This window comes from Phyllobates terribilis, unplaced genomic scaffold, assembly GCF_046119375.1.
Source record: "Phyllobates terribilis strain yellow unplaced genomic scaffold, ASM4611937v1 Scaffold_4__5_contigs__length_816908805, whole genome shotgun sequence".
NCBI classification, from domain to species: Eukaryota; Metazoa; Chordata; class Amphibia; order Anura; family Dendrobatidae; genus Phyllobates; species Phyllobates terribilis.
This window is the reverse complement of record NW_027362764.1, coordinates 690848981-690873724: the sequence shown is the minus strand read 5'-3', so window position 1 is coordinate 690873724 and position 24744 is coordinate 690848981. Positions and strand designations below refer to the sequence as shown.

The following is a 24744-nucleotide window of genomic DNA, read 5'->3' as shown; positions in this document are numbered from 1 at the left end:
TCCTGCTCCTTCCTAGCACTGAGGTTAGCTCCTGGGCAGCTGTCTGATTGGGTTAGTTACACAAGATTCTTTGAAGAAGAAGACGTTACTTCTGCTGGCCCTCGTTAGGCGGTCGCCCTCTAAAACCATCCCCTGGGCAGCTGCTGAAAGCCTGGCCCCTTCACAGCGCGAGATGCTTTTAACGCCATCATTTGCATACGGCCGGCTGCGGGGTCAATAAGCACTCCTAGCCGTGGCAAGGAGCTCGGTGTGAGGCCTGGTAGAGGCGGCGGGGTTGCGTCCTTATCTTAGAGGTCTTGGGGGGCTTGGGATGCTTGGGACTTCCAGCCTCTACTTTACGTAAGGTCGGTGTCCAGCAAGGCGCCACTCAATGCTAGCCGAGCTGGGCAAGATGGCAAAACGTCATCAAAATTGTCTACAATACCTGGTGTTCTCAGGAGGTGTCCCAACCAAGTATTTCCGAACCCATCTCTGCTTTGCTTCCGAGATCGGACGTATCCAAGGTGGTATGGCCAGTAGACGCTGCTTGGCCCATCGCCCGGCCAGCCTTCCTCAGGCTCGCGTGGGGACGAGAACTCTGGCCGTTCTGGGGCGGTCTCTGAAGGACCGATGCATAGGCTGTGCCGTCCCTATAGGTGTTGTTTGTTGAGCAATGAAACACCTGCCGCATCAGATGTGTTTAAAAATGGCTCGGCGCAGGGTCTCCTGCAGGCTAAACCGTTCATCGCGGGGATGTGACAGAAAGAGCAAGCTGGACCCGCAACTTGGGGTGGAGCGAAACGCCCAGGAGTGAATGAAGGAAGAGGGTGAGATGGTTGCGAGTGAATTTGAGCTGCTCTTCGGGGGGGTCGTGTGGCCTGCAAAGGTGTTTTGCTTGGGTTGTGCTGTAAACTGGCCTCCAGGTTACCGGTGGTTGCCTCCAGGTCAGCGGTGGTTGCCTCCAGTCATGCGGGAGTCGCTGGTCCTGGTGAAAAGAAGCCTAGTATTAAAAGTAAATAAGCAACAATGCTGGAGGCCCACGGTGATGAGAAGGATGCTGGTATTTTGCAAGGATTAAATAGCGCAAGAGAGAAAGCAAATGAAAAGAAGAAAGGAGCATGTGTGCGCTTGTGAAAAAAGGAATGGAAAAAAGGCATAGAGGAGAGTGACCCCTGCTGGTGGAAGTAAGAAAAGGCAAAAGCCTACAGCACCTGGTATTCCCAGGCGGTCTCCCATCCAAGTACTAACCAGGCCTGACCCTGCTTAGCTTCCGAGATCAGACGAGATCGGGCGTGTTCAGGGTGGTGTGGCCGTAGGCAGAGACAGGCATCTCACTTGCTGCTTTTCCACTTTGACGTCCGGTTGCCGGCTGCCCTTTCCAGTGCTTAGTAAGACAAGGTGCTTTTGTGCTTTCTTTTCTCTTCACTTTTTTGCTGGCTCCTTAAAAAGGTCTTGTAGACAGAACGCCCCGCTCAGAGCCGCTGAGCTCACTGATCGGCTGCCGCGCTGTCGACGGAACGTCAGCGTCGCAGCCAATGCCACAGGCCGGGAGCAGCGGCGAGACTCACCGGTAGACCTGGGTAGGGTGAGTAGAGCGCGGTTAGTTGCTTTCTAATAGCCTGCAGCCGGGGATTAACTTTTAATGAAAGGGAGCAACCCTTTTGACTGTCTGCAGCGCGCCGTACCTAGGAAGCGCACACTCACACACAGCGAGAATGCACAAGTTGCTCGCACGAGACCACATTCCCTATTTGCACCTGCAGCTTTTCCGCCACCATGCGTCAGACTCTCCTGCCTGTCTTATTATTATTTCAGGGCCTTAGCAGGAACCACCCCCTCAATTCCCTCCCGCTCCTTCCTAGCACTGAGGTTAGCTCCTGGGCAGCTGTCTGATTGGGTTAGTTACACAAGATTCTTTGAAGAAGAAGACGTTACTTCTGCTGGCCCTCGTTAGGCGGTCGCCCTCTAAAACCATCCCCTGGGCAGCTGCTGAAAGCCTGGCCCCTTCACAGCGCGAGATGCTTTTAACGCCATCATTTGCATACGGCCGGCTGCGGGGTCAATAAGCACTCCTAGCCGTGGCAAGGAGCTCGGTGTGAGGTCTGGTAGAGGCGGCGGGGTTGCGTCCTTATCTTAGAGGTCTTGGGGGGCTTGGGATGCTTGGGACTTCCAGCCTCTACTTTACGTAAGGTCGGTGTCCAGCAAGGCGCCACTCAATGCTAGCCGAGCTGGGCAAGATGGCAAAACGTCATCAAAATTGTCTACAATACCTGGTGTTCTCAGGAGGTGTCCCAACCAAGTATTTCCGAACCCATCTCTGCTTTGCTTCCGAGATCGGACGTATCCAAGGTGGTATGGCCAGTAGACGCTGCTTGGCCCATCGCCCGGCCAGCCTTCCTCAGGCTCGCGTGGGGACGAGAACTCTGGCCGTTCTGGGGCGGTCTCTGAAGGACCGATGCATAGGCTGTGCCGTCCCTATAGGTGTTGTTTGTTGAGCAATGAAACACCTGCCGCATCAGATGTGTTTAAAAATGGCTCGGCGCAGGGTCTCCTGCAGGCTAAACCGTTCATCGCGGGGATGTGACAGAAAGAGCAAGCTGGACCCGCAACTTGGGGTGGAGCGAAACGCCCAGGAGTGAATGAAGGAAGAGGGTGAGATGGTTGCGAGTGAATTTGAGCTGCTCTTCGGGGGGGTCGTGTGGCCTGCAAAGGTGTTTTGCTTGGGTTGTGCTGTAAACTGGCCTCCAGGTTACCGGTGGTTGCCTCCAGGTCAGCGGTGGTTGCCTCCAGTCATGCGGGAGTCGCTGGTCCTGGTGAAAAGAAGCCTAGTATTAAAAGTAAATAAGCAACAATGCTGGAGGCCCACGGTGATGAGAAGGATGCTGGTATTTTGCAAGGATTAAATAGCGCAAGAGAGAAAGCAAATGAAAAGAAGAAAGGAGCATGTGTGCGCTTGTGAAAAAAGGAATGGAAAAAAGGCATAGAGGAGAGTGACCCCTGCTGGTGGAAGTAAGAAAAGGCAAAAGCCTACAGCACCTGGTATTCCCAGGTGGTCTCCCATCCAAGTACTAACCAGGCCCGACCCTGCTTAGCTTCCAAGATCAGACGAGATCGGGCGTGTTCAGGGTGGTGTGGCCGCAGGCAGAAACAGGCCTCTCACTTGCTGCTTTTCCACTTTGACGTCCGGTTGCCGGCTGCCCTTTCCAGTGCTTAGTAAGACAAGGTGCTTTTGTGCTTTCTTTTGTCTTCACTTTTTTGCTGGCTCCTTAAAAAGGTCTTGTAGACAGAACGCCCCGCTCAGAGCCGCTGAGCTCACTGATCGGCTGCCGCGCTGTCGACGGAACGTCAGCGTCGCGGCCAATGCCACAGGCCGGGAGCAGCGGCGAGACTCACCGGTAGACCTGGGTAGGGTGAGTAGAGCGCGGTTAGTTGCTTTCTAATAGCCTGCAGCCGGGGATTAACTTTTAATGAAAGGGAGCAACCCTTTTGACTGTCTGCAGCGCGCCGTACCTAGGAAGCGCACACTCACACACAGCGAGCATGCACAAGTTGCTCGCACGAGACCACATTCCCTATTTGCACCTGCAGCTTTTCCGCCACCATGCGTCAGACTCTCCTGCCTGTCTTATTATTATTTCAGGGCCTTAGCAGGAACCACCCCCTCAATTCCCTCCCGCTCCTTCCTAGCACTGAGGTTAGCTCCTGGGCAGCTGTCTGATTGGGTTAGTTACACAAGATTCTTTGAAGAAGAAGACGTTACTTCTGCTGGCCCTCGTTAGGCGGTCGCCCTCTAAAACCATCCCCTGGGCAGCTGCTGAAAGCCTGGCCCCTTCACAGCGCGAGATGCTTTTAACGCCATCATTTGCATACGGCCGGCTGCGGGGTCAATAAGCACTCCTAGCCGTGGCAAGGAGCTCGGTGTGAGGCCTGGTAGAGGCGGCGGGGTTGCGTCCTTATCTTAGAGGTCTTGGGGGGCTTGGGATGCTTGGGACTTCCAGCCTCTACTTTACGTAAGGTCGGTGTCCAGCAAGGCGCCACTCAATGCTAGCCGAGCTGGGCAAGATGGCAAAACGTCATCAAAATTGTCTACAATACCTGGTGTTCTCAGGAGGTGTCCCAACCAAGTATTTCCGAACCCATCTCTGCTTTGCTTCCGAGATCGGACGTATCCAAGGTGGTATGGCCAGTAGACGCTGCTTGGCCCATCGCCCGGCCAGCCTTCCTCAGGCTCGCGTGGGGACGAGAACTCTGGCCGTTCTGGGGCGGTCTCTGAAGGACCGATGCATAGGCTGTGCCGTCCCTATAGGTGTTGTTTGTTGAGCAATGAAACACCTGCCGCATCAGATGTGTTTAAAAATGGCTCGGCGCAGGGTCTCCTGCAGGCTAAACCGTTCATCGCGGGGATGTGACAGAAAGAGCAAGCTGGACCCGCAACTTGGGGTGGAGCGAAACGCCCAGGAGTGAATGAAGGAAGAGGGTGAGATGGTTGCGAGTGAATTTGAGCTGCTCTTCGGGGGGGTCGTGTGGCCTGCAAAGGTGTTTTGCTTGGGTTGTGCTGTAAACTGGCCTCCAGGTTACCGGTGGTTGCCTCCAGGTCAGCGGTGGTTGCCTCCAGTCATGCGGGAGTCGCTGGTCCTGGTGAAAAGAAGCCTAGTATTAAAAGTAAATAAGCAACAATGCTGGAGACCCACGGTGATGAGAAGGATGCTGGTATTTTGCAAGGATTAAATAGCGCAAGAGAGAAAGCAAATGAAAAGAAGAAAGGAGCATGTGTGCGCTTGTGAAGAAAGGAATGGAAAAAAGGCATAGAGGAGAGTGACCCCTGCTGGTGGAAGTAAGAAAAGGCAAAAGCCTACAGCACCTGGTATTCCCAGGTGGTCTCCCATCCAAGTACTAACCAGGCCTGACCCTGCTTAGCTTCCAAGATCAGACGAGATTGGGCGTGTTCAGGGTGGTGTGGCTGTAGGCAGAGACAGGCATCTCACTTGCTGCTTTTCCACTTTGACGTCCGGTTGCCGGCTGCCCTTTCCAGTGCTTAGTAAGACAAGGTGCTTTTGTGCTTTCTTTTCTCTTCACTTTTTTGCTGGCTCCTTAAAAAGGTCTTGTAGACAGAACGCCCCGCTCAGAGCCGCTGAGCTCACTGATCGGCTGCCGCGCTGTCGACGGAACGTCAGCGTCGCGGCCAATGCCACAGGCCGGGAGCAGCGGCGAGACTCACCGGTAGACCTGGGTAGGGTGAGTAGAGCGCGGTTAGTTGCTTTCTAATAGCCTGCAGCCGGGGATTAACTTTTAATGAAAGGGAGCAACCCTTTTGACTGTCTGCAGCGCGCCGTACCTAGGAAGCGCACACTCACACACAGCGAGCATGCACAAGTTGCTCGCACGAGACCACATTCCCTATTTGCACCTGCAGCTTTTCCGCCACCATGCGTCAGACTCTCCTGCCTGTCTTATTATTATTTCAGGGCCTTAGCAGGAACCACCCCCTCAATTCCCTCCCGCTCCTTCCTAGCACTGAGGTTAGCTCCTGGGCAGCTGTCTGATTGGGTTAGTTACACAAGATTCTTTGAAGAAGAAGACGTTACTTCTGCTGGCCCTCGTTAGGCGGTCGCCCTCTAAAACCATCCCCTGGGCAGCTGCTGAAAGCCTGGCCCCTTCACAGCGCGAGATGCTTTTAACGCCATCATTTGCATACGGCCGGCTGCGGGGTCAATAAGCACTCCTAGCCGTGGCAAGGAGCTCGGTGTGAGGCCTGGTAGAGGCGGCGGGGTTGCGTCCTTATCTTAGAGGTCTTGGGGGGCTTGGGATGCTTGGGACTTCCAGCCTCTACTTTACGTAAGGTCGGTGTCCAGCAAGGCGCCACTCAATGCTAGCCGAGCTGGGCAAGATGGCAAAACGTCATCAAAATTGTCTACAATACCTGGTGTTCTCAGGAGGTGTCCCAACCAAGTATTTCCGAACCCATCTCTGCTTTGCTTCCGAGATCGGACGTATCCAAGGTGGTATGGCCAGTAGACGCTGCTTGGCCCATCGCCCGGCCAGCCTTCCTCAGGCTCGCGTGGGGACGAGAACTCTGGCCGTTCTGGGGCGGTCTCTGAAGGACCGATGCATAGGCTGTGCCGTCCCTATAGGTGTTGTTTGTTGAGCAATGAAACACCTGCCGCATCAGATGTGTTTAAAAATGGCTCGGCGCAGGGTCTCCTGCAGGCTAAACCGTTCATCGCGGGGATGTGACAGAAAGAGCAAGCTGGACCCGCAACTTGGGGTGGAGCGAAACGCCCAGGAGTGAATGAAGGAAGAGGGTGAGATGGTTGCGAGTGAATTTGAGCTGCTCTTCGGGGGGGTCGTGTGGCCTGCAAAGGTGTTTTGCTTGGGTTGTGCTGTAAACTGGCCTCCAGGTTACCGGTGGTTGCCTCCAGGTCAGCGGTGGTTGCCTCCAGTCATGCGGGAGTCGCTGGTCCTGGTGAAAAGAAGCCTAGTATTAAAAGTAAATAAGCAACAATGCTGGAGGCCCACGGTGATGAGAAGGATGCTGGTATTTTGCAAGGATTAAATAGCGCAAGAGAGAAAGCAAATGAAAAGAAGAAAGGAGCATGTGTGCGCTTGTGAAAAAAGGAATGGAAAAAAGGCATAGAGGAGAGTGACCCCTGCTGGTGGAAGTAAGAAAAGGCAAAAGCCTACAGCACCTGGTATTCCCAGGCGGTCTCCCATCCAAGTACTAACCAGGCCTGACCCTGCTTAGCTTCCGAGATCAGACGAGATTGGGCGTGTTCAGGGTGGTGTGGCCGTAGGCAGAGACAGGCATCTCACTTGCTGCTTTTCCACTTTGACGTCCGGTTGCCGGCTGCCCTTTCCAGTGCTTAGTAAGACAAGGTGCTTTTGTGCTTTCTTTTCTCTTCACTTTTTTGCTGGCTCCTTAAAAAGGTCTTGTAGACAGAACGCCCCGCTCAGAGCCGCTGAGCTCACTGATCGGCTGCCGCGCTGTCGACGGAACGTCAGCGTCGCGGCCAATGCCACAGGCCGGGAGCAGCGGCGAGACTCACCGGTAGACCTGGGTAGGGTGAGTAGAGCGCGGTTAGTTGCTTTCTAATAGCCTGCAGCCGGGGATTAACTTTTAATGAAAGGGAGCAACCCTTTTGACTGTCTGCAGCGCGCCGTACCTAGGAAGCGCACACTCACACACAGCGAGCATGCACAAGTTGCTCGCACGAGACCACATTCCCTATTTGCACCTGCAGCTTTTCCGCCACCATGCGTCAGACTCTCCTGCCTGTCTTATTATTATTTCAGGGCCTTAGCAGGAACCACCCCCTCAATTCCCTCCCGCTCCTTCCTAGCACTGAGGTTAGCTCCTGGGCAGCTGTCTGATTGGGTTAGTTACACAAGATTCTTTGAAGAAGAAGACGTTACTTCTGCTGGCCCTCGTTAGGCGGTCGCCCTCTAAAACCATCCCCTGGGCAGCTGCTGAAAGCCTGGCCCCTTCACAGCGCGAGATGCTTTTAACGCCATCATTTGCATACGGCCGGCTGCGGGGTCAATAAGCACTCCTAGCCGTGGCAAGGAGCTCGGTGTGAGGTCTGGTAGAGGCGGCGGGGTTGCGTCCTTATCTTAGAGGTCTTGGGGGGCTTGGGATGCTTGGGACTTCCAGCCTCTACTTTACGTAAGGTCGGTGTCCAGCAAGGCGCCACTCAATGCTAGCCGAGCTGGGCAAGATGGCAAAACGTCATCAAAATTGTCTACAATACCTGGTGTTCTCAGGAGGTGTCCCAACCAAGTATTTCCGAACCCATCTCTGCTTTGCTTCCGAGATCGGACGTATCCAAGATGGTATGGCCAGTAGACGCTGCTTGGCCCATCGCCCGGCCAGCCTTCCTCAGGCTCGCGTGGGGACGAGAACTCTGGCCGTTCTGGGGCGGTCTCCGAAGGACCGATGCATAGGCTGTGCCGTCCCTATAGGTGTTGTTTGTTGAGCAATGAAACACCTGCCGCATCAGATGTGTTTAAAAATGGCTCGGCGCAGGGTCTCCTGCAGGCTAAACCGTTCATCGCGGGGATGTGACAGAAAGAGCAAGCTGGACCCGCAACTTGGGGTGGAGCGAAACGCCCAGGAGTGAATGAAGGAAGAGGGTGAGATGGTTGCGAGTGAATTTGAGCTGCTCTTCGGGGGGGTCGTGTGGCCTGCAAAGGTGTTTTGCTTGGGTTGTGCTGTAAACTGGCCTCCAGGTTACCGGTGGTTGCCTCCAGGTCAGCGGTGGTTGCCTCCAGTCATGCGGGAGTCGCTGGTCCTGGTGAAAAGAAGCCTAGTATTAAAAGTAAATAAGCAACAATGCTGGAGGCCCACGGTGATGAGAAGGATGCTGGTATTTTGCAAGGATTAAATAGCGCAAGAGAGAAAGCAAATGAAAAGAAGAAAGGAGCATGTGTGCGCTTGTGAAAAAAGGAATGGAAAAAAGGCAAAGAGGAGAGTGACCCCTGCTGGTGGAAGTAAGAAAAGGCAAAAGCCTACAGCACCTGGTATTCCCAGGCAGTCTCCCATTCAAGTACTAACCAGGCCCGACCCTGCTTAGCTTCCGAGATCAGACGAGATCGGGCGTGTTCAGGGTGGTGTGGCCGTAGGCGGAGACAGGCCTCTCACTTGCTGCTTTTCCACTTTGACGTCCGGTTGCCGGCTGCCCTTTCCAGTGCTTAGTAAGACAAGGTGCTTTTGTGCTTTCTTTTCTCTTCACTTTTTTGCTGGCTCCTTAAAAAGGTCTTGTAGACAGAACACCCCGCTCAGAGCCGCTGAGCTCACTGATCGGCTGCCGCGCTGTCGACGGAACGTCAGCGTCGCGGCCAATGCCACAGGCCGGGAGCAGCGGCGAGACTCACCGGTAGACCTGGGTAGGGTGAGTAGAGCGCGGTTAGTTGCTTTCTAATAGCCTGCAGCCGGGGATTAACTTTTAATGAAAGGGAGCAACCCTTTTGACTGTCTGCAGCGCGCCGTACCTAGGAAGCGCACACTCACACACAGCGAGCATGCACAAGTTGCTCGCACGAGACCACATTCCCTATTTGCACCTGCAGCTTTTCCGCCACCATGCGTCAGACTCTCCTGCCTGTCTTATTATTATTTCAGGGCCTTAGCAGGAACCACCCCCTCAATTCCCTCCCGCTCCTTCCTAGCACTGAGGTTAGCTCCTGGGCAGCTGTCTGATTGGGTTAGTTACACAAGCTTCTTTGAAGAAGAAGACGTTACTTCTGCTGGCCCTCGTTAGGCGGTCGCCCTCTAAAACCATCCCCTGGGCAGCTGCTAAAAGCCTGGCCCCTTCACAGCGCGAGATGCTTTTAACGCCATCATTTGCATACGGCCGGCTGTGGGGTCAATAAGCACTCCTAGCCGTGGCAAGGAGCTCGGTGTGAGGCCTGGTAGAGGCGGCGGGGTTGCGTCCTTATCTTAGAGGTCTTGGGGGGCTTGGGATGCTTGGGACTTCCAGCCTCTACTTTACGTAAGGTCGGTGTCCAGCAAGGCGCCACTCAATGCTAGCCGAGCTGGGCAAGATGGCAAAACGTCATCAAAATTGTCTACAATACCTGGTGTTCTCAGGAGGTGTCCCAACCAAGTATTTCCGAACCCATCTCTGCTTTGCTTCCGAGATCGGACGTATCCAAGGTGGTATGGCCAGTAGACGCTGCTTGGCCCATCGCCCGGCCAGCCTTCCTCAGGCTCGCGTGGGGACGAGAACTCTGGCCGTTCTGGGGCGGTCTCTGAAGGACCGATGCATAGGCTGTGCCGTCCCTATAGGTGTTGTTTGTTGAGCAATGAAACACCTGCCGCATCAGATGTGTTTAAAAATGGCTCGGCGCAGGGTCTCCTGCAGGCTAAACCGTTCATCGCGGGGATGTGACAGAAAGAGCAAGCTGGACCCGCAACTTGGGGTGGAGCGAAACGCCCAGGAGTGAATGAAGGAAGAGGGTGAGATGGTTGCGAGTGAATTTGAGCTGCTCTTCGGGGGGGTCGTGTGGCCTGCAAAGGTGTTTTGCTTGGGTTGTGCTGTAAACTGTCCTCCAGGTTACCGGTGGTTGCCTCCAGGTCAGCGGTGGTTGCCTCCAGTCATGCGGGAGTCGCTGGTCCTGGTGAAAAGAAGCCTAGTATTAAAAGTAAATAAGCAACAATGCTGGAGGCCCACGGTGATGAGAAGGATGCTGGTATTTTGCAAGGATTAAATAGCGCAAGAGAGAAAGCAAATGAAAAGAAGAAAGGAGCATGTGTGCGCTTGTGAAAAAAGGAATGGAAAAAAGGCATAGAGGAGAGTGACCCCTGCTGGTGGAAGTAAGAAAAGGCAAAAGCCTACAGCACCTGGTATTCCCAGGCGGTCTCCCATCCAAGTACTAACCAGGCCCGACCCTGCTTAGCTTCCAAGATCAGACGAGATCGGGCGTGTTCAGGGTGGTGTGGCCGTAGGCAGAAACAGGCCTCTCACTTGCTGCTTTTCCACTTTGACGTCCGGTTGCCGGCTGCCCTTTCCAGTGCTTAGTAAGACAAGGTGCTTTTGTGCTTTCTTTTCTCTTCACTTTTTTGCTGGCTCCTTAAAAAGGTCTTGTAGACAGAACGCCCCGCTCAGAGCCGCTGAGCTCACTGATCGGCTGCCGCGCTGTCGACGGAACGTCAGCGTCGCGGCCAATGCCACAGGCCGGGAGCAGCGGCGAGACTCACCGGTAGACCTGGGTAGGGTGAGTAGAGCGCGGTTAGTTGCTTTCTAATAGCCTGCAGCCGGGGATTAACTTTTAATGAAAGGGAGCAACCCTTTTGACTGTCTGCAGCGCGCCGTACCTAGGAAGCGCACACTCACACACAGCGAGCATGCACAAGTTGCTCGCACGAGACCACATTCCCTATTTGCACCTGCAGCTTTTCCGCCACCATGCGTCAGACTCTCCTGCCTGTCTTATTATTATTTCAGGGCCTTAGCAGGAACCACCCCCTCAATTCCCTCCCGCTCCTTCCTAGCACTGAGGTTAGCTACACAAGATTCTTTGAAGAAGAAGACGTTACTTCTGCTGGCCCTCGTTAGGCGGTCGCCCTCTAAAACCATCCCCTGGGCAGCTGCTGAAAGCCTGGCCCCTTCACAGCGCGAGATGCTTTTAACGCCATCATTTGCATACGGCCGGCTGCGGGGTCAATAAGCACTCCTAGCCGTGGCAAGGAGCTCGGTGTGAGGCCTGGTAGAGGCGGTGGGGTTGCGTCCTTATCTTAGAGGTCTTGGGGGGCTTGGGATGCTTGGGACTTCCAGCCTCTACTTTACGTAAGGTCGGTGTCCAGCAAGGCGCCACTCAATGCTAGCCGAGCTGGGCAAGATGGCAAAACGTCATCAAAATTGTCTACAATACCTGGTGTTCTCAGGAGGTGTCCCAACCAAGTATTTCCGAACCCATCTCTGCTTTGCTTCCGAGATCGGACGTATCCAAGGTGGTATGGCCAGTAGACGCTGCTTGGCCCATCGCCCGGCCAGCCTTCCTCAGGCTCGCGTGGGGACGAGAACTCTGGCCGTTCTGGGGCGGTCTCCGAAGGACCGATGCATAGGCTGTGCCGTCCCTATAGGTGTTGTTTGTTGAGCAATGAAACACCTGCCGCATCAGATGTGTTTAAAAATGGCTCGGCGCAGGGTCTCCTGCAGGCTAAACCGTTCATCGCGGGGATGTGACAGAAAGAGCAAGCTGGACCCGCAACTTGGGGTGGAGCGAAACGCCCAGGAGTGAATGAAGGAAGAGGGTGAGATGGTTGCGAGTGAATTTGAGCTGCTCTTCGGGGGGGTCGTGTGGCCTGCAAAGGTGTTTTGCTTGGGTTGTGCTGTAAACTGGCCTCCAGGTTACCGGTGGTTGCCTCCAGGTCAGCGGTGGTTGCCTCCAGTCATGCGGGAGTCGCTGGTCCTGGTGAAAAGAAGCCTAGTATTAAAAGTAAATAAGCAACAATGCTGGAGGCCCACGGTGATGAGAAGGATGCTGGTATTTTGCAAGGATTAAATAGCGCAAGAGAGAAAGCAAATGAAAAGAAGAAAGGAGCATGTGTGCGCTTGTGAAAAAAGGAATGGAAAAAAGGCATAGAGGAGAGTGACCCCTGCTGGTGGAAGTAAGAAAAGGCAAAAGCCTACAGCACCTGGTATTCCCAGGCGGTCTCCCATCCAAGTACTAACCAGGCCTGACCCTGCTTAGCTTCCAAGATCAGACGAGATCGGGCGTGTTCAGGGTGGTGTGGCCGTAGGCAGAAACAGGCCTCTCACTTGCTGCTTTTCCACTTTGACGTCCGGTTGCCGGCTGCCCTTTCCAGTGCTTAGTAAGACAAGGTGCTTTTGTGCTTTCTTTTCTCTTCACTTTTTTGCTGGCTCCTTAAAAAGGTCTTGTAGACAGAACGCCCCGCTCAGAGCCGCTGAGCTCACTGATCGGCTGCCGCGCTGTCGACGGAACGTCAGCGTCGCGGACAATGCCACAGGCCGGGAGCAGCGGCGAGACTCACCGGTAGACCTGGGTAGGGTGAGTAGAGCGCGGTTAGTTGCTTTCTAATAGCCTGCAGCCGGGGATTAACTTTTAATGAAAGGGAGCAACCCTTTTGACTGTCTGCAGCGCGCCGTACCTAGGAAGCGCACACTCACACACAGCGAGCATGCACAAGTTGCTCGCACGAGACCACATTCCCTATTTGCACCTGCAGCTTTTCCGCCACCATGCGTCAGACTCTCCTGCCTGTCTTATTATTATTTCAGGGCCTTAGCAGGAACCACCCCCTCAATTCCCTCCCGCTCCTTCCTAGCACTGAGGTTAGCTCCTGGGCAGCTGTCTGATTGGGTTAGTTACACAAGATTCTTTGAAGAAGAAGACGTTACTTCTGCTGGCCCTCGTTAGGCGGTCGCCCTCTAAAACCATCCCCTGGGCAGCTGCTGAAAGCCTGGCCCCTTCACAGCGCGAGATGCTTTTAACGCCATCATTTGCATACGGCCGGCTGCGGGGTCAATAAGCACTCCTAGCCGTGGCAAGGAGCTCGGTGTGAGGCCTGGTAGAGGCGGCGGGGTTGCGTCCTTATCTTAGAGGTCTTGGGGGGCTTGGGATGCTTGGGACTTCCAGCCTCTACTTTACGTAAGGTCGGTGTCCAGCAAGGCGCCACTCAATGCTAGCCGAGCTGGGCAAGATGGCAAAACGTCATCAAAATTGTCTACAATACCTGGTGTTCTCAGGAGGTGTCCCAACCAAGTATTTCCGAACCCATCTCTGCTTTGCTTCCGAGATCGGACGTATCCAAGGTGGTATGGCCAGTAGACGCTGCTTGGCCCATCGCCCGGCCAGCCTTCCTCAGGCTCGCGTGGGGACGAGAACTCTGGCCGTTCTGGGGCGGTCTCTGAAGGACCGATGCATAGGCTGTGCCGTCCCTATAGGTGTTGTTTGTTGAGCAATGAAACACCTGCCGCATCAGATGTGTTTAAAAATGGCTCGGCGCAGGGTCTCCTGCAGGCTAAACCGTTCATCGCGGGGATGTGACAGAAAGAGCAAGCTGGACCCGCAACTTGGGGTGGAGCGAAACGCCCAGGAGTGAATGAAGGAAGAGGGTGAGATGGTTGCGAGTGAATTTGAGCTGCTCTTCGGGGGGGTCGTGTGGCCTGCAAAGGTGTTTTGCTTGGGTTGTGCTGTAAACTGGCCTCCAGGTCAGCGGTGGTTGCCTCCAGTCATGCGGGAGTCGCTGGTCCTGGTGAAAAGAAGCCTAGTATTAAAAGTAAATAAGCAACAATGCTGGAGGCCCACGGTGATGAGAAGGATGCTGGTATTTTGCAAGGATTAAATAGCGCAAGAGAGAAAGCAAATGAAAAGAAGAAAGGAGCATGTGTGCGCTTGTGAAAAAAGGAATGGAAAAAAGGCATAGAGGAGAGTGACCCCTTGCTGGTGGAAGTAAGAAAAGGCAAAAGCCTACAGCACCTGGTATTCCCAGGCGGTCTCCCATCCAAGTACTAACCAGGCCCAACCCTGCTTAGCTTCCAAGATCAGACGAGATCGGGCGTGTTCAGGGTGGTGTGGCCGTAGGCAGAGACAGGCCTCTCACTTGCTGCTTTTCCACTTTGACGTCCGGTTGCCGGCTGCCCTTTCCAGTGCTTAGTAAGACAATGTGCTTTTGTGCTTTCTTTTCTCTTCACTTTTTTCCTGGCTCCTTAAAAAGGTCTTGTAGACAGAACGCCCCGCTCAGAGCCGCTGAGCTCACTGATCGGCTGCCGCGCTGTCGACGGAACGTCAGCGTCGCGGCCAATGCCACAGGCCGGGAGCAGCGGCGAGACTCACCGGTAGACCTGGGTAGGGTGAGTAGAGCGCGGTTAGTTGCTTTCTAATAGCCTGCAGCCGGGGATTAACTTTTAATGAAAGGGAGCAACCCTTTTGACTGTCTGCAGCGCGCCGTACCTAGGAAGCGCACACTCACACACAGCGAGCATGCACAAGTTGCTCGCACGAGACCACATTCCCTATTTGCACCTGCAGCTTTTCCGCCACCATGCGTCAGACTCTCCTGCCTGTCTTATTATTTCAGGGCCTTAGCAGGAACCACCCCCTCAATTCCCTCCCGCTCCTTCCTAGCACTGAGGTTAGCTCCTGGGCAGCTGTCTGATTGGGTTAGTTACACAAGCTTCTTTGAAGAAGAAGACGTTACTTCTGCTGGCCCTCGTTAGGCGGTCGCCCTCTAAAACCATCCCCTGGGCAGCTGCTGAAAGCCTGGCCCCTTCACAGCGCGAGATGCTTTTAACGCCATCATTTGCATACGGCCGGCTGCGGGGTCAATAAGCACTCCTAGCCGTGGCAAGGAGCTCGGTGTGAGGCCTGGTAGAGGCGGCGGGGTTGCGTCCTTATCTTAGAGGTCTTGGGGGGCTTGGGATGCTTGGGACTTCCAGCCTCTACTTTACGTAAGGTCGGTGTCCAGCAAGGCGCCACTCAATGCTAGCCGAGCTGGGCAAGATGGCAAAACGTCATCAAAATTGTCTACAATACCTGGTGTTCTCAGGAGGTGTCCCAACCAAGTATTTCCGAACCCATCTCTGCTTTGCTTCCGAGATCGGACGTATCCAAGGTGGTATGGCCAGTAGACGCTGCTTGGCCCATCGCCCGGCCAGCCTTCCTCAGGCTCGCGTGGGGACGAGAACTCTGGCCGTTCTCCGGCGGTCTCCGAAGGACCGATGCATAGGCTGTGCCGTCCCTATAGGTGTTGTTTGTTGAGCAATGAAACACCTGCCGCATCAGATGTGTTTAAAAATGGCTCGGCGCAGGGTCTCCTGCAGTCTAAACCGTTCATCGCGGGGATGTGACAGAAAGAGCAAGCTGGACCCGCAACTTGGGGTGGAGCGAAACGCCCAGGAGTGAATGAAGGAAGAGGGTGAGATGGTTGCGAGTGAATTTGAGCTGCTCTTCGGGGGGGTCATGTGGCCTGCAAAGGTGTTTTGTTTGGGTTGTGCTGTAAACTGGCCTCCAGGTTACCGGTGGTTGCCTCCAGGTCAGCGGTGGTTGCCTCCAGTCATGCGGGAGTCGCTGGTCCTGGTGAAAAGAAGCCTAGTATTAAAAGTAAATAAGCAACAATGCTGGAGGCCCACGGTGATGAGAAGGATGCTGGTATTTTGCAAGGATTAAATAGCGCAAGAGAGAAAGCAAATGAAAAGAAGAAAGGAGCATGTGTGCGCTTGTGAAAAAAGGAATGGAAAAAAGGCATAGAGGAGAGTGACCCCTGCTGGTGGAAGTAAGAAAAGGCAAAAGCCTACAGCACCTGGTATTCCCAGGCAGTCTCCCATCCAAGTACTAACCAGGCCCAACCCTGCTTAGCTTCCGAGATCAGATGAGATCAGGCGTGTTCAGGGTGGTGTGGCCCTAGGCAGAGACAGGCCTCTCACTTGCTGCTTTTCCACTTTGACGTCCGGTTGCCGGCTGCCCTTTCCAGTGCTTAGTAAGACAAGGTGCTTTTGTGCTTTCTTTTCTCTTCACTTTTTTGCTGGCTCCTTAACAAGGTCTTGTAGACAGAACGCCCCGCTCAGAGCCGCTGAGCTCACTGATCGGCTGCCGCGCTGTCGACGGAACGTCAGCGTCGCGGCCAATGCCACAGGCCGGGAGCAGCGGCGAGACTCACCGGTAGACCTGGGTAGGGTGAGTAGAGCGCGGTTAGTTGCTTTCTAATAGCCTGCAGCCGGGGATTAACTTTTAATGAAAGGGAGCAACCCTTTTGACTGTCTGCAGCGCGCCGTACCTAGGAAGCGCACACTCACACACAGCGAGCATGCACAAGTTGCTCGCACGAGACCACATTCCCTATTTGCACCTGCAGCTTTTCCGCCACCATGCGTCAGACTCTCTTGCCTGTCTTATTATTATTTCAGGGCCTTAGCAGGAACCACCCCCTCAATTCCCTCCCGCTCCTTCCTAGCACTGAGGTTAGCTCCTGGGCAGCTGTCTGATTGGGTTAGTTACACAAGATTCTTTGAAGAAGAAGACGTTACTTCTGCTGGCCCTCGTTAGGCGGTCGCCCTCTAAAACCATCCCCTGGGCAGCTGCTGAAAGCCTGGCCCCTTCACAGCGCGAGATGCTTTTAACGCCATCATTTGCATACGGCCGGCTGCGGGGTCAATAAGCACTCCTAGCCGTGGCAAGGAGCTCGGTGTGAGGCCTGGTAGAGGCGGCGGGGTTGCGTCCTTATCTTAGAGGTCTTGGGGGGCTTGGGATGCTTGGGACTTCCAGCCTCTACTTTACGTAAGGTCGGTGTCCAGCAAGGCGCCACTCAATGCTAGCCGAGCTGGGCAAGATGGCAAAACGTCATCAAAATTGTCTACAATACCTGGTGTTCTCAGGAGGTGTCCCAACCAAGTATTTCCAAACCCATCTCTGCTTTGCTTCCGAGATCAGACGTATCCAAGGTGGTATGGCCAGTAGACGCTGCTTGGCCCATCGCCCGGCCAGCCTTCCTCAGGCTCGCGTGGGGACGAGAACTCTGGCCGTTCTGGGGCGGTCTCCGAAGGACCGATGCATAGGCTGTGCCGTCCCCATAGGTGTTGTTTGTTGAGCAATGAAACACCTGCCGCATCAGATGTGTTTAAAAATGGCTCGGCGGAGGGTCTCCTGCAGGCTAAACCGTTCATCGCGGGGATGTGACAGAAAGAGCAAGCTGGACCCGCAACTTGGGGTGGAGCGAAACGCCCAGGAGTGAATGAAGGAAGAGGGTGAGATGGTTGCGAGTGAATTTGAGCTGCTCTTCGGGGGGGTCGTGTGGCCTGCAAAGGTGTTTTGCTTGGGTTGTGCTGTAAACTGGCCTCCAGGTTACCGGTGGTTGCCTCCAGGTTACCGGTGGTTGCCTCCAGGTCAGCGGTGGTTGCCTCCAGTCATGCGGGAGTCGCTGGTCCTGGTGAAAAGAAGCCTAGTATTAAAAGTAAATAAGCAACAATGCTGGAGGCCCACGGTGATGAGAAGGATGCTGGTATTTTGCAAGGATTAAATAGCGCAAGAGAGAAAGCAAATGAAAAGAAGAAAGGAGCATGTGTGCGCTTGTGAAAAAAGGAATGGAAAAAAGGCATAGAGGAGAGTGACCCCTGCTGGTGGAAGTAAGAAAAGGCAAAAGCCTACAGCACCTGGTATTCCCAGGCAGTCTCCCATCCAAGTACTAACCAGGCCCGACCCTGCTTAGCTTCCAAGATCAGACGAGATCAGGCGTGTTCAGGGTGGTGTGGCTGTAGGTAGAGACAGGCCTCTCACTTGCTGCTTTTCCACTTTGACGTCCGGTTGCCGGCTGCCCTTTCCAGTGCTTAGTAAGACAAGGTGCTTTTGTGCTTTCCTTTCTCTTCACTTTTTTGCTGGCTCCTTAAAAAGGTCTTGTAGACAGAACGCCCCGCTCAGAGCCGCTGAGCTCACTGATCGGCTGCCGCGCTGTCGACGGAACGTCAGCGTCGCGGCCAATGCCACAGGCCGGGAGCAGCGGCGAGACTCACCGGTAGACCTGGGTAGGGTGAGTAGAGCGCGGTTAGTTGCTTTCTAATAGCCTGCAGCCGGGGATTAACTTTTAATGAAAGGGAGCAACCCTTTTGACTGTCTGCAGCGCGCCGTACCTAGGAAGCGCACACTCACACACAGCGAGCATGCACAAGTTGCTCGCACGAGACCACATTCCCTATTTGCACCTGCAGCTTTTCCGCCACCATGCGTCAGACTCTCCTGCCTGTCTTATTATTATTTCAGGGCCTTAGCAGGAACCACCCCCTCAATTCCCTCCCGCTCCTTCCTAGCACTGAGGTTAGCTCCTGGGCAGCTGTCTGATTGGGTTAGTTACACAAGATTCTTTGAAGAAGAAGACGTTACTTCTGCTGGCCCTCGTTAGGCGGTCGCCCTCTAAAACCATCCCCTGGGCAGCTGCTGAAAGCCTGGCCCCTTCACAGCGCGAGATGCTTTTAACGCCATCATTTGCATACGGCCGGCTGCGGGGTCAATAAGCACTCCTAGCCGTGGCAAGGAGCTCGGTGTGAGGCCTGGTAGAGGCGGCGGGGTTGCGTCCTTATCTTAGAGGTCTTGGGGGGCTTGGGATGCTTGGGACTTCCAGCCTCTACTTTACGTAAGGTCGGTGTCCAGCAAGGCGCCACTCAATGCTAGCCGAGCTGGGCAAGATGGCAAAACGTCATCAAAATTGTCTACAATACCTGGTGTTCTCAGGAGGTGTCCCAACCAAGTATTTCCGAACCCATCTCTGCTTTGCTTCCGAGATCGGACGTATCCAAGGTGGTATGGCCAGTAGACGCTGCTTGGCCCATCGCCCGGCCAGCCTTCCTCAGGCTCGCGTGGGGACGAGAACTCTGGCCGTTCTGGGGCGGTCTCCGAAGGACCGATGCATAGGCTGTGCCGTCCCTATAGGTGTTGTTTGTTGAGCAATGAAACACCTGCCGCATCAGATGTGTTTAAAAATGGCTCGGCGCAGGGTCTCCTGCAGGCTAAACCGTTCATCGCGGGGATGTGACAGAAAGAGCAAGCTGGACCCGCAACTTGGGGTGGAGCGAAACGCCCAGGAGTGAATGAAGGAAGAGGGTGAGATGGTTGCGAGTGAATTTGAGCTGCTCTTCGGGGGGGTCGTGTGGCCTGCAAAGGTGTTTTGCTTGGGTTGTGCTGTAAACTGGCCTCCAGGTTACCGGTGGTTGCCTCCAGGTCAGCGGTGGTTGCCTCCAGTCATGCGGGAGTCGCTGGTCCTGGTGAAAAGAAGCCTAGTATTAAAAGTAAATAAGCAACAATGCTGGAGGTCCACGGTGATGAGAAGGATGCTGGTATTTTGCAAGGATTAAATAGCGCAAGAGAGAAAGCAAATGAAAAGAAGAAAGGAGCATGTGTGCGCTTGTGAAAAAAGGAATGGAAAAAAGGCATAGAGGAGAGTGACCCCTGCTGGTGGAAGTAAGAAAAGGCAAAAGCCTACAGCACCTGGTATTCCTAGGCGGTCTCCCATCCAAGTACTAACCAGGCCCAACCCTGCTTAGCTTCCAAGATCAGACGAGATCGGGCGTGTTCAGGGTGGTGTGGCCGTAGGCAGAGACAGGCCTCTCACTTGCTGCTTTTCCACTTTGACGTCCGGTTGCCGGCTGCCCTTTCCAGTGCTTAGTAAGACAAGGTGCTTTTGTGCTTTCCTTTCTCTTCACTTTTTTGCTGGCTCCTTAAAAAGGTCTTGTAGACAGAACGCCCCGCTCAGAGCCGCTGAGCTCACTGATCGGCTGCCGCGCTGTCGACGGAACGTCAGCGTCGCGGCCAATGCCACAGGCCGGGAGCAGCGGCGAGACTCACCGGTAGACCTGGGTAGGGTGAGTAGAGCGCGGTTAGTTGCTTTCTAATAGCCTGCAGCCGGGGATTAACTTTTAATCATAGAATCATAGAATGGTAGAGTTGGAAGGGACCTCCTGGGTCATCTGGTCCAACCCCCTGCTCAAAGCAGGATTCACTAGATCATCTCAGACAGATGTCTGTCCAGCCTCTGTTTGAAGACGTCCATTGAAGGGGAACTCACCACCTCTCGTGGCAGCCTGTTCCACTCATTAATCACCCTAACTGTCAAAAAGTTTTTTCTAATATCTAATCTGTGTCTCCTCCCATTTAGTTTCATCCCATTGCTTCTAGTCTTTCCTTGTGCAAATGAGAATAAAGATGATCCTTCTACAATGTGACAGCCCTTGACATATTTGTAGACAGCTATTAAGTCTCCTCTCAGTCTTCTTTTTTGCAAGCTAAACATTCCCAAATCCTGCAACCGTTCCTCATAGGACATGGTTTGCAGACCAGTCACCATTCTGGTCGCTCTTCTCTGAACTTGCTCCAGTTTGTCTATGTCTTTTTTAAAATGTGGTGCCCAAAACTGTACACAGTATTCCAGATGAGGTCTGACCAAAGAGGAGTAAAGACCGATAATGACTTCACGTGATCTAGACTGTATGCTTCTGTTAATACATCCCAGAATTGTATTTGCCTTTTTTGCTGCTGCATCACACTGTTGACTCATGTTCAGTCTATGATCTATTAGTATACCTAAGTCTTTTTCACATGTACTGTTGCTTAGCTCTATTCCTCCCATTCTGTATATGCTTTTTTCATTTTTATTGCCCAGATGTAGTACTTTGCATTTTTCCCTGTTAAAAACCATTCTGTTGGTTGCTGCCCACTGCTCCAGTTTATTTAGGTCTTTTTGAATCCTCTCTCTCTCTTCTCTAGTATTAGCTATCCCTCCTAGCTTTGTGTCATCAGCAAATTTAATCAGTTTACCCTCAATTCCTTCATCTAAATCATTGATAAAGATGTTGAACAATACAGGTCCCAGGACGGAGCCCTGTGGTACCCCACTTGAGACATTCATCCAGCTGGATGTGAAGCCATTTACAACCACCCTTTGAGTCCGATCACTAAGCCAGTTATGAATCCACCTAACAGTTGCCTGGTCCATTGCATACTTGGTCATTTTTTCAATAAGGATGATGTGAGATACTTTGTCAAATGCTTTGCTGAAGTCAAGATATACTATATCTACAGCATTTCCCTGATCCACCCAGTCAGTGATTCTGTCATAGAAGGAAATTAAGTTAGTCTGACATGACTTGTTAGTTACAAACCCATGCTGACTCTGGTTAATCACTTCATTCTTATCCATGTACTTACATACATGTTGTTTAATAATTTGTTCAAAGATCTTTCCTGGTATAGAAGTCAGACTCACCGGCCTATAGTTCCCTGGGTCCACCTTCTTCCCCTTTTTGAAGATAGGAACAACATTTGCTCTTCTCCAGTCTTCTGGGACTTCTCCTGTTCTCCAAGAATTTTCAAAGATTATGGAGAGTGGTTCTAAAATTTCTTCTACAATCTCCTTCAGTACTCTGGGGTGTAATTCATCTGGACCTGGAGACTTGAACTCATTTATGTTAGCTAAATATTCCCTCACAATCTTTCTGTTTACTGATAACTTGGATTCCTCTATTCCTTTAAATGGACAGTGAAGATCAGTTGATGTTACATTTTCTTTCTGAGAGAAAACAGATGCAAAATAGGAATTAAAAAGTTCGGCCTTCTCAACATCCTCTCTTACCATTTCTCCATTTTCATCCTGTAAAAATCCTATAGCATCTTTGACTTTTCTTTTACTTTTGACATACCCCCAAAATCCTTTTTTATTGCTTCTGACATCTCTTGCAAGCCTTAATTCATTGTCAGCTTTAGCTAACCTGATACGTGCCCTACAGGATCTGCAGACTGCATTATAATCTTCTTTAGATATGCCTCCCTCTTTCCATTTAATAAACATTTCTTTCTTTCTTTTTAGCATGTGTTTAAGTTCTGTGTTCATCCATCCTGGTTTCCTTAAATGCTTCCCATTCTTCCTACTTTTCGGGATTGTTAACGATTGTGCTTTGAGAATCTCATTTTTAAAAATTTCCCATCCTTCCTGGACATTTTTGTCCTTAAGGACATCCAGCCATTGGATCCCTCCTATTCTCTTTCTGAGTCTCTTAAAATCTGCCTTTCTAAAATCTAACCTTGAAGTTTGAGTCTTCACATGTCTTCCTCCTCTAGTTATCCAAAATTCTATAATAGCATGATCGCTGCCTCCTAGGGTCCCAGCCACCTTTACCTCCTCAACCATTTCCTCCCTGTTTATAAGAATTAGATCCAAAGTAGCAGATCCCCTTGTTTTCTCCCCTACCTTTTGGAAGATAAAGTTGTCAGCAAGAGAGGATAAGAATTTGCTTGACCTGTTAGTTTTACTTGAGAGAGATTCCCAACAAATGTCTGGATAGTTGAAATCTCCCATGACCACTACGTCATATTTTTTGGAGAACTTGGTCATTTGATACATAAAGAGTTCATCCATATCTTCAGCTTGCCCAGGTGGCCTGTAGTAAATGCCTACAATGGTGTCCTTTCCGTTGTTCTCTCCTTGTATTCTTACCCAAACAGTTTCCACAGAACTCCCAGTCTCTGAAGCTTCAATCTCTGTGCAGATATACGCTTTTCTAACATACAGTACAACACCTCCTCCTCGTTTATCAAGTCTGTTTCTTGCAAATAAGTTGTATCCTTTTAGCCTTTTATTCCAATCATGTGTATCGTCCCACCAAGTTTCAGTGATTCCAATGACATCATATTCCTTTTCCTGCATTAGTAGTTCCAATTCTCCTTGTTTGTTGCCCATGCTTTGTGCATTTGTATAAAAACATTTTAGTTTGTGATTGGTTTCTCTTCCTCCCATATTTTTATTATTTAGATTTTTTTGTCTTTGTTCTTCTTTTCCACTTCCAGTAGCAGAGATCTCAATAGTATTTGTCAGCTGTATGGCTTTTTCTGGCCTTTTGCTTCCCTTCCCACATTGTTCTAGTTTAAAGCTCTTCTGATGAGTGTAGCAAGGCGACTTCCAAATACATGTTTTCCAGTCTTCGTAAGGTGCACCCCATCTCTAGCAAGTAGTCCATCGTATAGGTAATTCATTCCGTGATCCAGAAATCCAAATCCTTGTTGACGGCACCATCGACGTAGCCAGTTGTTCACCTGTAGAATCTTATTCCACCTCATTGTTCCATGGCCATCCACTGGGAGGATGGATGAGAAGACCACCTGCGCTCCCAATTCTTTCACTTTCTTGCCTAAGTCTTCAAAGTCACTGCAGATGGTTTCCAGGTCCTTTCTTGCGGTGTCATTTGTCCCCACATGTATTAGCAGGAATGGGTAGTGATCTGTAGGTCTGAAGAGTCTTGATATCCTGTCAGACACATCTTTAATTTTTGCTCCTGGAAGACAGCACATTTCTCTTGAGGTTATGTCTGGTCTGCAGATAGCGGCCTCTGTTCCTCTTAACAGGGAATCCCCCATGACCACCACTCTCCGTTTTTTCTTCACAACATTCTTCTTTCTCCATCCAGGAGGATTCTGAGGGCTTACAAGGTTATTCATTGCTGGCAAAGTCTTATCTTGCTGTATGGGAGCAACCCTTTTGACTGTCTGCAGCGCGCCGTACCTAGGAAGCGCACACTCACACACAGCGAGCATGCACAAGTTGCTCGCACGAGACCACATTCCCTATTTGCACCTGCAGCTTTTCCGCCACCATGCGTCAGACTTTCCTGCCTGTCTTATTATTATTTCAGGGCCTTAGCAGGAACCACCCCCTCAATTCCCTCCCGCTCCTTCCTAGCACTGAGGTTAGCTCCTGGGCAGCTGTCTGATTGGGTTAGTTACACAAGATTCTTTGAAGAAGAAGACGTTACTTCTGCTGGCCCTCGTTAGGCGGTCGCCCTCTAAAACCATCCCCTGGGCAGCTGCTGAAAGCCTGGCCCCTTCACAGCGCGAGATGCTTTTAACGCCATCATTTGCATACGGCCGGCTGCGGGGTCAATAAGCACTCCTAGCCGTGGCAAGGAGCTCGGTGTGAGGCCTGGTAGAGGCGGCGGGGTTGCGTCCTTATCTTAGAGGTCTTGGGGGGCTTGGGATGCTTGGGACTTCCAGCCTCTACTTTACGTAAGGTCGGTGTCCAGCAAGGCGCCACTCAATGCTAGCCGAGCTGGGCAAGATGGCAAAACGTCATCAAAATTGTCTACAATACCTGGTGTTCTCAGGAGGTGTCCCAACCAAGTATTTCCGAACCCATCTCTGCTTTGCTTCCGAGATCGGACGTATCCAAGGTGGTATGGCCAGTAGACGCTGCTTGGCCCATCGCCCGGCCAGCCTTCCTCAGGCTCGCGTGGGGACGAGAACTCTGGCCGTTCTGGGGCGGTCTCCGAAGGACCGATGCATAGGCTGTGCCGTCCCTATAGGTGTTGTTTGTTGAGCAATGAAACACCTGCCGCATCAGATGTGTTTAAAAATGGCTCGGCGCAGGGTCTCCTGCAGGCTAAACCGTTCATCGCGGGGATGTGACAGAAAGAGCAAGCTGGACCCGCAACTTGGGGTGGAGCGAAACGCCCAGGAGTGAATGAAGGAAGAGGGTGAGATGGTTGCGAGTGAATTTGAGCTGCTCTTCGGGGGGGTCGTGTGGCCTGCAAAGGTGTTTTGCTTGGGTTGTGCTGTAAACTGGCCTCCAGGTTACCGGTGGTTGCCTCCAGGTCAGCGGTGGTTGCCTCCAGTCATGCGGGAGTCGCTGGTCCTGGTGAAAAGAAGCCTAGTATTAAAAGTAAATAAGCAACAATGCTGGAGGTCCACGGTGATGAGAAGGATGCTGGTATTTTGCAAGGATTAAATAGCGCAAGAGAGAAAGCAAATGAAAAGAAGAAAGGAGCATGTGTGCGCTTG

At 52.4% G+C, this 24744-nt stretch overlaps 11 non-coding genes across 11 annotated transcripts; all 11 read right to left on the bottom strand.

Annotated features, from left to right (window-relative positions):
- Nucleotides 1-1178: 1178 nt before the first annotated feature.
- On the bottom strand, nt 1179-1297 carry LOC141268815 (5S ribosomal RNA). Its single transcript, XR_012321445.1, has one exon. It is a non-coding gene; the product is annotated as a 5S ribosomal RNA (ribosomal RNA).
- Nucleotides 1298-3003: 1706 nt separating this feature from the next.
- Nucleotides 3004-3122, bottom strand: LOC141269259 (5S ribosomal RNA). Its single transcript, XR_012321488.1, has one exon. It is a non-coding gene; the product is annotated as a 5S ribosomal RNA (ribosomal RNA).
- A 1706-nt stretch (nt 3123-4828) lies between these two features.
- Nucleotides 4829-4947, bottom strand: LOC141270373 (5S ribosomal RNA). The gene has a single exon (XR_012321611.1). It is a non-coding gene; the product is annotated as a 5S ribosomal RNA (ribosomal RNA).
- Nucleotides 4948-6653: 1706 nt separating this feature from the next.
- LOC141266391 (5S ribosomal RNA) lies at nt 6654-6772 on the bottom strand. The gene has a single exon (XR_012320429.1). It is a non-coding gene; the product is annotated as a 5S ribosomal RNA (ribosomal RNA).
- A 1706-nt stretch (nt 6773-8478) lies between these two features.
- Nucleotides 8479-8597, bottom strand: LOC141269146 (5S ribosomal RNA). The gene has a single exon (XR_012321477.1). It is a non-coding gene; the product is annotated as a 5S ribosomal RNA (ribosomal RNA).
- Nucleotides 8598-10303: 1706 nt separating this feature from the next.
- On the bottom strand, nt 10304-10422 carry LOC141268029 (5S ribosomal RNA). The gene has a single exon (XR_012321364.1). It is a non-coding gene; the product is annotated as a 5S ribosomal RNA (ribosomal RNA).
- A 1678-nt stretch (nt 10423-12100) lies between these two features.
- LOC141266179 (5S ribosomal RNA) lies at nt 12101-12219 on the bottom strand. Its single transcript, XR_012320233.1, has one exon. It is a non-coding gene; the product is annotated as a 5S ribosomal RNA (ribosomal RNA).
- Nucleotides 12220-13905: 1686 nt separating this feature from the next.
- On the bottom strand, nt 13906-14024 carry LOC141267430 (5S ribosomal RNA). Its single transcript, XR_012321304.1, has one exon. It is a non-coding gene; the product is annotated as a 5S ribosomal RNA (ribosomal RNA).
- Nucleotides 14025-15727: 1703 nt separating this feature from the next.
- LOC141270381 (5S ribosomal RNA) lies at nt 15728-15846 on the bottom strand. Its single transcript, XR_012321619.1, has one exon. It is a non-coding gene; the product is annotated as a 5S ribosomal RNA (ribosomal RNA).
- A 1727-nt stretch (nt 15847-17573) lies between these two features.
- On the bottom strand, nt 17574-17692 carry LOC141266684 (5S ribosomal RNA). Its single transcript, XR_012320713.1, has one exon. It is a non-coding gene; the product is annotated as a 5S ribosomal RNA (ribosomal RNA).
- A 1706-nt stretch (nt 17693-19398) lies between these two features.
- LOC141269181 (5S ribosomal RNA) lies at nt 19399-19517 on the bottom strand. The gene has a single exon (XR_012321481.1). It is a non-coding gene; the product is annotated as a 5S ribosomal RNA (ribosomal RNA).
- Between the last annotated feature and the right edge of the window lie 5227 nt (nt 19518-24744).